Genomic DNA, 14,909 nt, shown 5'->3' on the forward strand with positions numbered 1-14,909 from the left:
CGGTATTGCAATCCCTAGCTGAGAGTGAAGAGGCGACGTTGGACCTGGCTCAGCCACGTGCTTCGGATGCCAGAAGAGAATTTCTACCTGACTTGCCTGTTCTTTAAGCTGGTGTCTGGGTTCTGGTGTCCTGGAAGGCCGCTAAATAATATGATACATAGAGTGTATACGGCGGAGCTACGGGATGTTAGTTTGACCTAGAACGATGCAAGAAGACTGGCGAGCGACAGAGATTCTTGGAGGCGCTCTTGGTGCTCATATGCTTCAACTAAGGGACGGATATGGCCGAAGAAGAAGAAGATGTAAATTCTACCATACTATAAACATTACAGACATTCCATCAAGTGATTTTTTACAAGTCTATAAATTATTATTATGATAAGTATACAAAACTTCGTTGAACTTTGAATTTTTCAAACGTGTGAATTCATTATATAAATCTGACGGATATTTATCAATACAGTTATTATTATAATAGTTGTTAAGCGATGCGAAACATTGCATTAATACAACTCCACAAGCACGGACAGTGAGAAGGGTTTTTTGCATTTGCAATACAAGATTTCCCTGGATTTTCTAAAGACGTGTGAATCCATTATTGAATTCGACCAGATCTTTCTCCACAAGAATAGTATAATAATATATTTAAAACGATATCAAACACCGGACGTTGTGCAGATGACAAATAAACAATGCGCCTTTTATTTGAGTCGTGTGAAATCTTATTCAGGCCATTGAATTAATACAAAATACTGCCGTTTCAATGAAATTTAAACAGATCCCTTTGACGACGTTATACCAATATAATGTTTACAACGTGTGAAATATTCCACGATGCATACCTACACGAAATAAATTACGTGTTAACAAATTCATGCTAACGTAAAATTATAAATTGGGAAATAATAAACATACAGTAGGTATATCATGTAAATCACTCTACAGTAAAGTTACATCATATGAGTACCTAAAGTAAAGCATTTGTATTTGTAACGATTGCTAGCATTGTAGCAAACAATACTAACACACAATCATGGGCTGCACATCCTGAATCGGGTCCCCCTACCTATCGCTAAGGCAGTGGGATTTTCTACAGTAGCGTTCCCCAAGTGGTGTCCATGGGTTAACCCCAGGGTTAATGGTATTCCGTGTATTTTAAGCGATTTTTAAATAAATCCACTTGATTTATTGGGTTGTCGGTACTAAGCATATTATGAAGCGCTGATCGCGACCTTCTTTTGTGGTACCCAAGTAAGATGGAACCCTTCACCATATTGGATAAAAAGCCATTGTGTAAGTCAAAGTCAGGAAACACACTTAAAATAATTAATTATAAAATTAAATTCTATGCGTGAATTATCATTTAATTAAGTAAGTATATCAATCATCATATCACATCAAATTACATCGCACAGCCTCATAATTTTAAATCTTAATAATTATAAAGTAAAATTGCGCCGCATGCGATTTTTTTACTGTTAGAACAAATTTCTGGTGTGTGTTTTTCTCATTTAACTGGTCGATTTGCCACGCCGGGCCTCCATGCTAGAGCACTGTCAGCCCCCCCCCCCCCTTGTGGGGGCCATGCACACAATATACGAATCACCCACAGTGACACTGTAAAATGATTTACATATGCCTCGGCAACATTATGAGAGGACAAAACTACAGCATTTCCCAACTCGTTATGCAAACAAAGATCAACACTAAACGTGGCAGAGAACAATGCCTCAGTGGCTTAACACAATGCTTACGGGCCCTTTTAATTAATTTTGTAATTAACGTGTTAATTTGCATTTGCAACACAATTTTGTGCGGCCCGTAAGCTATGGGTTAAGATTTTCCGTGTCTAATATTATAGGAGACTCACTGAACTAGCAAATGGCTTGCACAAATTAATGCTGGATTGCAAACCATACGTGAACGTGGTCGAACTCCAGTGGGGAACGCTGTTGATTATTTTACAAGATGCGAATAAAACCAGTTGTCATATATGAATACATCAAAAAACCAAACCAAAACCAAAAACACACTAGACACGTTGCCTTTCCAGAATGCTAGGATGTTATTTGAGGATATTAAGATCTCAAGATTACGAGCCCCATGAGTTAATGAAAGAAAAATTATTTTATACAAAGCATGTCAGAGCGACCATACAAAAAACAATCTCCCATTCTACCCGCACTTTCACATACATCTGTATGCACTCCCCCCTGCTTACTATAATATATTATTTCCACATCATTACACATTCCTACATCTCTATAGACATTCAAACATAGATTACTATGTTTTTGATAGATTGAAAAAACAGTTTTTTGACGATGCTCAGAGTAGCTACCTTCGACGTCAGCGTTTTCATGGTTGGAATGAGTTTATCAATTGGAATTCATTACATTCAATAATATTACTTTACACGTGTTTTGCTCACGAATATTATAAACTACATTTAAGTTTATATTATAATGTTATAATTAGTATTGTCAATACAATTTGGTAGCGTAAAAAATGAGCTGTCTAATGTGGGAAATGGATAGTTGGTAAAATTCTAAGTTACATTTCAGTAGAAAAGTGGGATATTTAACGGGAAAATCGTGAGGAGTGGGGATTAATTTGGGTTTTCAATAATTGACTTCGCTCTATCGTGCAAAATCGTAGGGTTTTTCTCAATCCTGCCACGTTTTTTGTCTTCTTCCATATCAATCATGGTATCAATTAGATCTTTGCTCTAGCACCGCTGCGGGGCTAGGTAGTGTCAGCCACAATTAGAAATCCATTTAGGTAGTCGTAAGATCGTGTAATGTCGGATTCTCGTTAAATAACTTGGAAAACATTTTGTAGTTAAGTGAAACACCTTTCAATAAAAAGATACTCGTGATACACTAGTAAGACCGCGTCACGAACATTCGTTCATGATCAGAAACGTCAGTTTTTCGTGACGGCTATGAGAACGCAATATTTTTTTTATTGACTTTACACGTATGCAATATTGCAGCAAATGGATTGAACTTAGAAAAATGCATCGCTACTGGTTAAAGGGGATATCTAAACAATACTAGACCGGGGGTTAACGAACGGGTCGTTAAACAAAAGGGCGAGGTGTAAAATATATCGCGGACCGCCTCGGAAGGGTTTTATGAATACTTCTTTATGGGATAGGTCTTTGAGATATCGGAAAAGATAAGTCTCATAAATCAAAGACATATTTGAGCCAGAATGATGTTTATTTTTTGAAAACTCAAAGTCATCCATTAAGTGGTTGAAAGTTTCGAGTCACTCCATGAAAATCGAGGGAAAGGCACTTGAAGAACATTCACTTCAATCAAATTAGAAAACAGATTCTCTCTTTACCATTTATTAGAAAAGTTATTTAGGTACCTACGTATATAAACTTACTTTCGTAAATTGGAAATATGAACTTTTGAAGTCTAATTTGGAAACCCCTCAGAAATATACGTTGAGAAAATATTGGCGGCGGGCATGATTCGAACCGGCATCCAATGTGCTTTACCAAAAATTTTTCCAACTGCGCCATGACCCCACATCCTTAAGCGGGCCTTCTACCTATCGCTAAGGTTAAAGGCAGTGTGACACTCTAAAGCAGCGTTTTCCAAATGGTGTTCTGCAGAACCCCAGTGTTCCGCGTGGTAAAATTAAGGGTATTCGGCTTATTTTTGAATGATGTATCAACACACAATAATTAAAAATTTAATTGCACAACCACAAATTTTAAAATGTTAATATTCTTGAAGTACATTTTTTTTACTATTAGAGCAAATTTGTGATATGTGTTTATCTCACTTATCTGGTCCGCCACGTCGGCTGTCCCCTGACCCAGAGCCCTCAGGCTAGAGCCCTGTCAGCCCCCCTCCCTTGTGGGGGTCATGACCTGCACCATACCTAATCATTACAACATTAACCCGTTCGTTAATCGTTGAATAAAACTACTATGAATCACCACCATCACTAATACCTGCGCATCTATTCTATACACAAGACTGCTATCGGCAGCTATCGAGGTTAGTTTTGCATATGTTTGTATCGAAGTATTATAATTGTTACAATAAGTTAGCCGTCTAAATAGTCAAAACTGTCTATCTCGCTCTCAAATTTAGCACACCCAAGAGAGGTGCCGTTAAAACATAGCACTTATTGTAACAATTATTAGCGTTGTAACGATAGCGGTCGATAGCAGTCTTGTGTATAGAATAGGTGCGCCGGAGTAGATTCTACTCCTCTCAGTTCTTAAATATCCGCATTTTTCCATCGATTTACATTTACAAATATATTTAGCTTTAACACTTTTACACCAATTTATTTCCCAAGAAGTCTTTATATTGGCAGGCATGATTGCTAGTATTTACAGAAGGTCATGAGATCAAGGCACGGCTAGCCAAATTTTCCATTCAATGCATAAATTATTGGGAGAATATCTGTATCTAAATCCGTGGGTCTCGGATTTTAATTCCACGCCTGGCAAATCCAGATAGTGTTTAATATGAACCTAATGGAGTGTACGAATGGGTAGCTACCATTTATTTAAAAAAAATCAAAGAAACCTCCGCAGGGGATTTCGAAGAGATTCATCCCAGATTTTTGGAGACAATTAAAAATATGTGTATATTTGTTCCATGATATGAAAGTTTGTGATATTCTCCTGTTGTCTTCCATTTCACAATCTTTAAAAATATTAATTTTACATTAGTCGCAAATAATCAATCACTTTAAAAGTTTGTTCAGATATCTTCATACATTGTAAATTGTAAGGTCAACATAATATTATGGTGTGTCTATAGTATTTTGAAAAACCACTAAGCCATATTGTAATAAAACAGAATATTAAATTATATCTCAACAAGGTGTGAATCCAGTCCCACGCATTTTAAAGCTATTCAACCACGTAAAAAAGATTTTTCTTCTATTCTTACTGACGTAATGAAATCTACATTGAACAATACAAAAGTAGGTGTATATTTCTTTCTATAGAGTTGTGGAGGTGTTTAAATATGATAGGAGGATTGTTTGTCAGCGATAAGAACATCACTTATCAATACATATTTTGTGATTCTAGCTAAAATGCATATGAAATGAAAATAATAATATGTGTATCTACTCTCTGACAACAAGAAATCGGCGATAAGTCACTGTAGTCGCATATAGAAGACTTCTCAGTGATATACCTATCGTGTTTAAATAATGTATCGGCTCTCCTTTTAGATGCGACTTTTTTTCTTCTTAGCAATAAATCAAAAGTTTACTAATAATAATTCTAACATCACTCATGATCGTTTTAGACATATTTTTATTAGAAAAAGTTTCAAATTACGTAAATTGATAGATCCGTGCACCACGGGAGCGTAAAATGAAATGATAAATTTGGGGTGTTCCTCATTAAAAATGGATATGCAACTAGCTGCACTGTAGGGGATTCTTAGTTCACAGTTTTAAAACATGGACAAGAAGTTCTTGTTCGACAATAGAACACGCATGATATAAATAAAACTTAAGAATCCGATCACACAGGCGAAATATCGTGGCTAGTTGATGATGTGTGTGTAGGTATATCTCGTATTACCACGGTATGAAAAATAATTGAAAATTAAAATGAAATTATCAGTTTCAACCTGTCTGAATCTGTCAAATAGCTCCATACAATGGCAACATCGCGTCTCGCTTACGCTTGAAGAATTAAATTGGAGAGACAGTCACCACTTTTACGTGTAAATAAATCGCGATAGTTTAAAATACATACTATTGGTGCACGGGTGTACGGGTACGTGTACGGGTGCTATAAAGATTTAGTATTGCATTTTTACAACCAATTTTTTTGCGTATGTATTAATTATATATATTTATATAATTAATAACCATATCCTTGTTTTTTCGTACAAGGTGTTTGTTAGTAATTTTGAACAATCACAAACACCTATGCTTTGAGAAAATCACATAAATATATTGTGTCCTCGCCCGAATCGAACCCAGAGCTCTCGGATGGAAGGCCAGCGTCTTATGCACTGCACCACGAGAGCCACCGTATTAATTATATTATGTATTAATTTCATCGGTAACTACCCCAGAGAAGAATAATTATACAGCGACGGAAGTAATAATCTAAAGATTTCCATCAATTAATTAAAAATATTATGATCTGTCAGTCGTTTGAAATAATCTTTGATGATTCGCAAATCCTCGCTAAGATATTCCTCGAGCCAGTGACGTGCGTAAGGGGAGGGCAGTGACTGGCAGAAATTCTGCACTCACTGTCCTTTGTGGAGGCCTCCTTGTGGAAGTGTGAAACAAAAAATGGGGTCCGTAATTAAAATGTATGGGGTGCGAAAAATCACACGCACTGGGGGCTGGCTTTTCGCGGGGTGCAGTCAATTTCACCGAGAATCAATATTATCCATTTTACTGTTAACTATGTATAACATGGTTTTAATTCATTCTTGTATGTATTTGACAAAATAACGAACACATCTTTTACTCGTACGCTCGTTATTCCTAAGTATTTTTTGAAACGAGTATATGTCTATATTTAGACGGGTTCGATCCACTGCTGAATGAAGGCCTATTCTAACTCAACTCCCTAAACTCTTCTCGGGCCCTGGTTCTTCGCTTCCACGTATATCCAGCGTACTATATGAGTTCGTCTATCCAACGGGTTTTAGGATGACCTTGTGGATGCGACTGCATGACAGCATTTTTTCAGCGATTGTCCACTCGGCGAGCGACATTATCTAACACATTGTCGTTTCGTCCATAATTTGTATTTTTGTTGATTTCTATTACATTGAAGGTTCATGTTTCACATGCATACGTGAGCACTGGTAACCATTGATATACTACTAGATGAGGAGTTCCCATACAAGTGTCATTTTAAAAATGTACCACAAAAGATATTACGAATATCATCTTATAATATTTCCTTGTAGATATAATGCGTTAAGACCGTTAGCATGGATTCCCGAATTTCACCCGTATTGCCCTGGCTATAAAACTAAATTTGCGTTCTTGGAATAGTGACCCTAAGGGTGTCTGCAACCCAAAGCTTGCAAGCTAACAACAATTCATGTCTGAGCGGACAGAGCAAGTCGTCATGCGCTGACTATTAGTTAGAGTAAGATGCAAGCTAGATCGGGCTTACTCATAATTATTGCCAGGTCGTTTTCGAAACAAATATTAAGTGAGATTATATCGAGTTAAGTCCGCTGATATTAAAACAGTAAGTTTTAACACTGGCCGAGTCGTTGAAAATCGGGCGTCATTTTAAGAAGCATATGATTCATCCAGTGGTATATCAATGCTGGTAACACACATTGGATGAATACTTCACGCTTAATACAATGGCAAGTCACTTTGGAAGATACTGTTCTCGCTTAAATATTTATTGGTATAATAACATAAGAGATATATCGTGTCTAGGACGATTCGGCGCCGTTAATATAAATAAAAAGGATTTCAAGTTATGCCCATTTATATTTTTTAAACGGTGTTTTTTAATATAAATATAAAAAAAATAATAAAACCATGAGTTGATCAAAAATCTCCTCATTACAATATATAAAACTTAATAAACTAAATTTAAATAATAAATATTACCATAAAATAATATGTAATAATAAGATGGGATCCTTTAACAAATTCATATTTTATAACATTTATTAACAGTTTATCTTGTAGTCTTTAACAGTTTTGAAAATATCCGATATACTGGATTATTTGTTAGTTTGGGTTAGTTTAGGTTAGGTTAGGTTAGGTTAGGTTAGGTTAGGTTTGGTTTGATTAACCTAAAAAATAATCCAGTTTATCGGCTATTTTCAAAATGTGTTTTCCGCTGTATTCCTGATAACCGAACAGTACCAAAATTACTAATTATAAATTATACACACACTATAGCCGCGCGGCTTTAGGCGAAGTCTTCACATACCAGAGGCACATAGCGGAAAAATACGAAGCTTGAGGCATTGAGGATAATTTACAATTTCAACTGTATTAATTAATAAATATGTATCTGAAAACATTAAAAAGAAAAATATTTTTTAATTAGGTTTAAAGATAAACGGTACTGTTCGGTTATCAGGAATACAGCGGAAAACACATTTTGAAAATAGCCGAATACCGTAATTTTTTTACCAAGGTGCCTACCTCTTTCTTATCTCATTTTAAACCACTACTGGCAATGAGGTAAATTATTTTCTCTCATTGAGTAAAGTTTGGCATTATATAATTCATCGAAACAAACAATGCGATTCAGATAGTTTAGTGCGTTACGTATGCAGATGGATTAATATAGCTTTTCTTCTGGCAAATGCGGTATGGTAAGAACTGTCGCAAGATGTTGATAATAGTGATATGCTTTCCTAATAAACGTTGAGTAAATTTTTGATTGAACCCACCTGACGAAGGTAGCGGTATTGAGTAGTGACTATTCAACCCTTCTCATTAGGCCCACCGCCAGCGACGACACTGTACGCATAAAGCGGGATACCACAGTTCCTAAAATATTATTTACATTTTCTTTTATATTTCTCTGCAATAATTATTGATCAGCGGAAACGTGCATGTCATTGAAAATAAAATATGAATGTTAGTCAAAGTGATAAAAGAATTTATAAAAAACGTGTATGTTCTGTCTGTATTTGTTATATTGTTCCAAACTCTATTTGTCTGTGAGCTGTTGCATCAGCCTAGCCGTCTGACTCCTGTTTTTTTCCGATCACGGCATCGCTGACTGGATCATTTAATTTCTTGGTTAACACACTAATTTCACGATACTCCAATCACTCGATATATTATTAATTATTACCGCACTGTAAGCATCTGTCAAACTATTATGGAACTATCATTTTACTTTATAATATACGATTCCTCCGATTTTTCAAATTTAGAATTTCCGTGTATATTACGACTTGTTTATTACGACGTGTTTATTACGACTTGTCGTGTCTCGCTCTCTCTTATACACTTTCGTTTGTTTTCTCTCATGCGATAATTAAGGACAAATAAACATATACTTATACAAAAAAATATTATATAACCACCAAGTGACTACTTGAATCGGTAGCTTAATTGGTAAACATTTCCTGATATCCCTGGCCTAAGTTGTCAGTACTGAGGATGGTAATAACAATCTCTTTTTGTCTCGAGCGATGGTGTTCTGATCCGTTTAATTCAATCATTGTCTTCTGAAAGGCGAACGTCCTTTTTCCTTAGATGCCACCGGTGGCTACCTTCCTACCAAGACTACTTGTAAATTATTTGTGAACAAAAAAAATGGTAGCCAGATGTTGATGCCTTTTTTTTACACAACTATTGTTGTTGTATTTGTATTTGTTAAACATTTTATATTTATAATAACTTTTCCACAACCTACCATAATAAACTAACAATAAGGTGAAACCCTAACAAGACAAATAAATGTGAAGCTTGCTACAAATGATCCTGCAAAGCAAAATTTATTGCTGCTAATTTTATATCTTTTCAATTTCACCATATAAGTAGGTACTATAATATAATATTTAAAAGCTCTATCAGAATCCATGGAAAAAGTTTTTCTTCAACAACTTTGGTATGAATGCATATTAGTTATCAGTTCGATCTTTATAACACAGATAAAACTATTTTTATTAATTGAAAAGAAACATAATATGAATCGTATCTACCCGACGGGATTCATAGCCTTTAAATGCCTATATGAAGCACACTTGTGTGACAGGAATAAGAAAGACATATTTATTTATTTATTTAAGAAAACAAACCATTATGGACATAACAAATCTAAATTCAAGACATTCACAACATGAGATTTACATTATAACAAATATTACCCTCACAAGAGAGAGAAGACAATATATAAAATAATAAAAAAGAACATACTTCAGTACAATTTTATACTTACAGAAAAATTAAATTTCGAATACAAAATACATAGCATGTCACCAAAGATGTATACGTGTTTGGAAAGCGCATTTACTAGTCTTGCACCCCTCGCTAACGGTGCCTGATAGGCTTGACACGAGGAAACGGTTCCAATCCAGATTAAATCATGGCTGCGATCACGTAGGTAATTGACAGGCGTATGTAAATTCAAATTCATTAGGACACCAGGATTGGAAACCATCCCTCGCGATAACAGGCAAAAGTGTTTCAAGAGCAGAATAGATATACGAGATTCAATAGAGTGAAAAGTAAGCATGCCTTGTAGAAATAAATAATCATGTGACGAATTATCGAAAGGAAAATAGTTAGGTATATGTCTTAAAATAAAGACATCGAAGAAATTTCTTCTGGACGCGTTCTAAAAAACGTTTATAGGAAACCTCATAAGGACACCAGATAACCCATATTCAAGAATGCTGTACATGTTGGGTGACTGATCATATTTTTCAACTATTTCCAATGATCTTTGAGTTGAGAACCAGTGGTATAACTACGCAATATTGTGTAATGTACTTTCCGGACTGCTCTCAGCCGAGAGTAGTTAGTCGTTAAGTTGGTAGTACAACTAGTACATAGGTACTCCAAACACTCGCGCCTCTGCCTCACACGTCGTCCTCTTCACATAGCTATGCCACTATATCCCGGGTTCGATTCCGAGAAACTACACTCTATTAAATTAATTACATACGTACCGATAAAAATATTGTCTGATTCACTTGTATGGATAGTTACTATTGTAATTCGTAAATTTCGTCAGGTAAAATAATAGTAGGTATGTATCCATCAATAATATTATATTATATTGATATCTTAACACACAAACAGTTATGTTAACATTTTGAGTAAGGGAGGCATTGGGATGAGATATAGTTGGAAAGTACGGGGTCCCTACAAAACCGCCAGGACATTGCCGCCTAAACAATTTAGAAAATGATACTACTTTTATTTATTTTAGATATACAAATACGAATAAAGATATAAAAAATATCAATGATTTAAAATTAAAATTCAAAATTGTGTGTTCTTTGTGAACTTTTGTGAACTTTAAATATTCTAAATTAGAAATACTACATACAAAGGCATTAACTCTTGCAGTCTTTCGTTTAATTGGATTTACTACTAAGTATTAAAAGCAGTTGATTTTAAGTTATTACTCTACTAAGAACTGCAACGGATTAAATCTCAAATTACATTGATTATTGTAAGTATGTAAATTTCTATCGATACGCAATTCGAAAAACCAAAAAAGGACTTGTTTTTTTTGCAGGCGGTTTTGTCTAGGCGGATTTGATGATCACTGGTATGGGCGCATTCAATGACATTAATATGGACGAATCATCTGGAAAAGAAAATGACACTCACTTTATTGTCGGGTCTGCCGAATGGCCTAATCTGCTCTAACGCCATTACAATAAAGGTGATATTGCTATAAATTCCTGATGCTTTTCGTTGGATCTGCCGAATGATTCGGTTCGAACGGGTTCGCTCAAATGAACATTGACATTAGAAACACTGCTCTAACGCCATTACAATAAAGGTCATATTGCTATAAATTCCCGATGCATGATATCGCATAATAAAATTGCGTGACGTCTACCTATACATGCGAATGCGCGAATTTGCTTGCTAGCTACTGTATTGAGTGCGTCGTCCATTAATAATGTCATTGGGCGCATTAGGTTTGGCGGCAATGTCTGGGCGGCAATGACCGGGCGGTTTTATCGGGGTGCCACATATCTGACTTCTTACGGAGGTTTGATATTGACTAGAAAAAGACGACCGTCATCGGCAATCGTCATTATATACAAATAATTTACCATATTGCATTCGAATAATTATGAACAATAGCCAGCACTACCATCGAAGTTTACAGTTTCATGTCATGGCCTGACTATAGTAGGCATTTTATTCGTGAGAAAACGAATACTCAAAACCTTTGGATTTATTACTATTGCAATAAAACTAGTCATCATGGGGAAAATAGTGAACAAAAGAAGACCTTGGCTTAACACCATAATATTTACTGCGTCCAACGCAACTAGTGCATTGCCCATCAGGTGGCCATTAGATATAATTAGCATGTTATTTAAATGTGGTAATTAAATATGAATTAAAAGGTCCGCAGTGAATGGGTAAATAAATCCAGACAAAATACAATCACTGGATATACCTATAACTAGTGGTGTAGTTTAGTCCAGCTAGACGAAGCGCGCCGGTTCGACGGCCCGGGACTTTTTTTCAGGCCAGTGTGCGCTGCTCAATGTTATGCACATTAATCACGTGAATATAGAAAATTAATTCGTTGTTATTGTGAACAATCGAGAACTTAAATAAGTATATCCCTAGTCACATAGTCAATAACTGAGCGAAAAATGCAAGAGAAATGTTTAGTCAGTCCAATTCTTTGTCCAAGTGATTATCGAAAATTTTATTCATTTTTTTTCCTAGCGTGAATTCTGATCTATAAACCATTGGCCAGTTATAGACCCACTAACTCGCACATCCAGAGTTTTGGCAGTTGAAAAATATGTACCTAGTATGGAAATTTTTATGAGAAATTAAAAAAAAATATATTACTTATCACTTAGGTGTAATGTTACTTTTTCCCGATCAATCACATTGTAATTCTGTTTATGTTTTTACGTAGGTAGCCATCGAGATATTGAAAATGTGTAATATAATGGAGGGATGGCTGATTTAGATTTTTTTTAAACATGGAACACTATTTTATTTAGTCTACGCCACTGCCATAATATAAGTGATTTTTTGTTTCAAAAAAAATTAGTATGTGAGTGAACCATGAATAAGTAGGTAGGTACTTAGTGATAATATGAGGAAATTGTCTATTTAAAAAAAAAGGACAAAACATGCGAAGGAAGCCATTTTGCATGTTGGACGTACAAAATCAATGAATCCCATGAATAAGAAATTACCGAAGCATAGATGTGCGTGTTTTGGAAACCTTTTAAGAAAAATAGACTTTTTAAATAATTAAATGGACAGAGTGAAAGCGATACTCGCCCGCTTTTGCGTAAGTAATAAGAAAATCGATTTGTTTTCTAAAAACTGCAAGCGATGTTGCGGACGTCATTCCAACCCCTAGAAAAAAACACTCCGCCTATTTCCGGGAGAAAAATACAACTAGGGATGTATATATTTCACCGTAAAATATGACATGAGCTTGATTTTAATATAATTATAGCCTCGCAGTAGAATAATAATTGATAGAGCGCACGAGACTCTTTCGGTGCTGGTTCAAATCCCTTCGTCTAGCAAAAATTACATGTTATTCTTTTAATATGCTTTTATCCATAGACGGAGTAGAAAAGGATCTCCATATTTTTGGTGTATCGAGCTGGTTTCGAGTCGAAAGCAGAGATGGAACGCTATGTTGAAGATATGCCACCTTCAATATGCATATATTTATATATTATATCACATTGTTAATTTCATTAGATTTTTTATTTGTTATAATAACCGTACCTAGTTATATGTTAACATTATATAAATAAAGTAAGCTCTCTGTGGGATGAAAAGTCCTGAACCGGCGTCTGTGTTTCATCTGATTTCAGTGTAGAGCCGGTCCAGTAATCAAAATTACGACGGAGAACGGTTTTTATTTTTAAGTACAGTTAGTTCAGATCCAGCAGAGAAATCCTAATGTCCTTGGCGATCTGAATGTTGTATATATCGATGGGTCGAGAGTAACGATGTGTATATTATCATCCGTCTTGTCGAACGTCGTTCCTTCTTACTTTATTTTATATTAGCCGACGGCTTGGTACTTTCGGCTGCCTTCTTGGAATTTGGCCAGTCAAAACAAGGCAGGTGAACTAATTACTAACCTTAACTAAATTTAAGCTTACTTCTAATCATGCGACCGCCAGAAGCCGGTTCCAGCCTAATATCCGAATATTTTATTGTATTTGTTCATGTAATTCCGTGAACGTATTAATCATAATATAATATAAATAGATCCAGTGACTGCAGTCATATAAGATAGGATAAGTATATGCTCAGAATATCAGTCTTATGCGACATTTCTTTTACCACGGGAAAAAATCGGCTACAAATCGCAGTCCTCAGTTCCCAATGAATACGACAAAATATTCATCAGAATCACCACCGCCTTGCGCTACAAAGAATTTTCCAGGGTTTTTGCAAGGCGGTTTCATAGGCCCTGACCGAATTCAAATTAGCAATACCCGATGCGGGTAGAAGAATAGTTTTCAATAAGGCATATTCTCTCAGCCGGCACAATTTTCATTTGACTAGCATCAAGTAGAGTAGTTTGCGTGCCAAAGTCCTTAAGAAACCTAGATAGTAAATGCGAGGTATCCATAAAGGCATCTAGAAAAATATATATATATAATATAAATAAAGCTTTAAAAAATATTTTAATTATGGGACTTATGCATATCGTAGAACAGAGAGAGAGGCGTGTGACGATAGTGTGACGATGACTTACCGTATGACCTAAGTCCTAATCGATTAATGCTGATACACAACGCCCAATTACAGTAGTGTGGTAGTAGTGAAATAGTGGTAGTAGCAGTAAAACAAAAACTGAAACACCCAGACTTTGAGAACATCACATAGATGTGTTGTGAGTTGTGACTTCGCCAGGAATCGGACCTGCAGCCACCGGATGTAGTGGTAAAAATATTAAAACACAAATTGTTTAAAATATTGAAATTAATTTATTTTCTTTCTCCGCAGAAAAAAGTTGGTTTACATTTAATTCGCCTTATCTCTAGAAGCCAGATTTAATAAATGAACGTTTTTTGTAATGATGAATTAATTTGCAGATTTTTTTATCTCTATTTCGTATCCACGGATTTACGTTGGTGACACTAAGGGATGAGAAAATGTAAGTAATCACCAACTTACTTACATAAAAAAGCCATTAAAAAAGGTGTAATTTTTCAGCAAATCTTTTACTTATTTTAAGAGACCTACATACTATAGCT

The sequence above is a fragment of the Rhyacophila brunnea genome, unplaced genomic scaffold, assembly GCF_057557595.1.
Source record: "Rhyacophila brunnea isolate RB1 unplaced genomic scaffold, BYU_Rbru_1.0 scaffold_15, whole genome shotgun sequence".
Classification (NCBI taxonomy): Eukaryota; Metazoa; Arthropoda; class Insecta; order Trichoptera; family Rhyacophilidae; genus Rhyacophila; species Rhyacophila brunnea.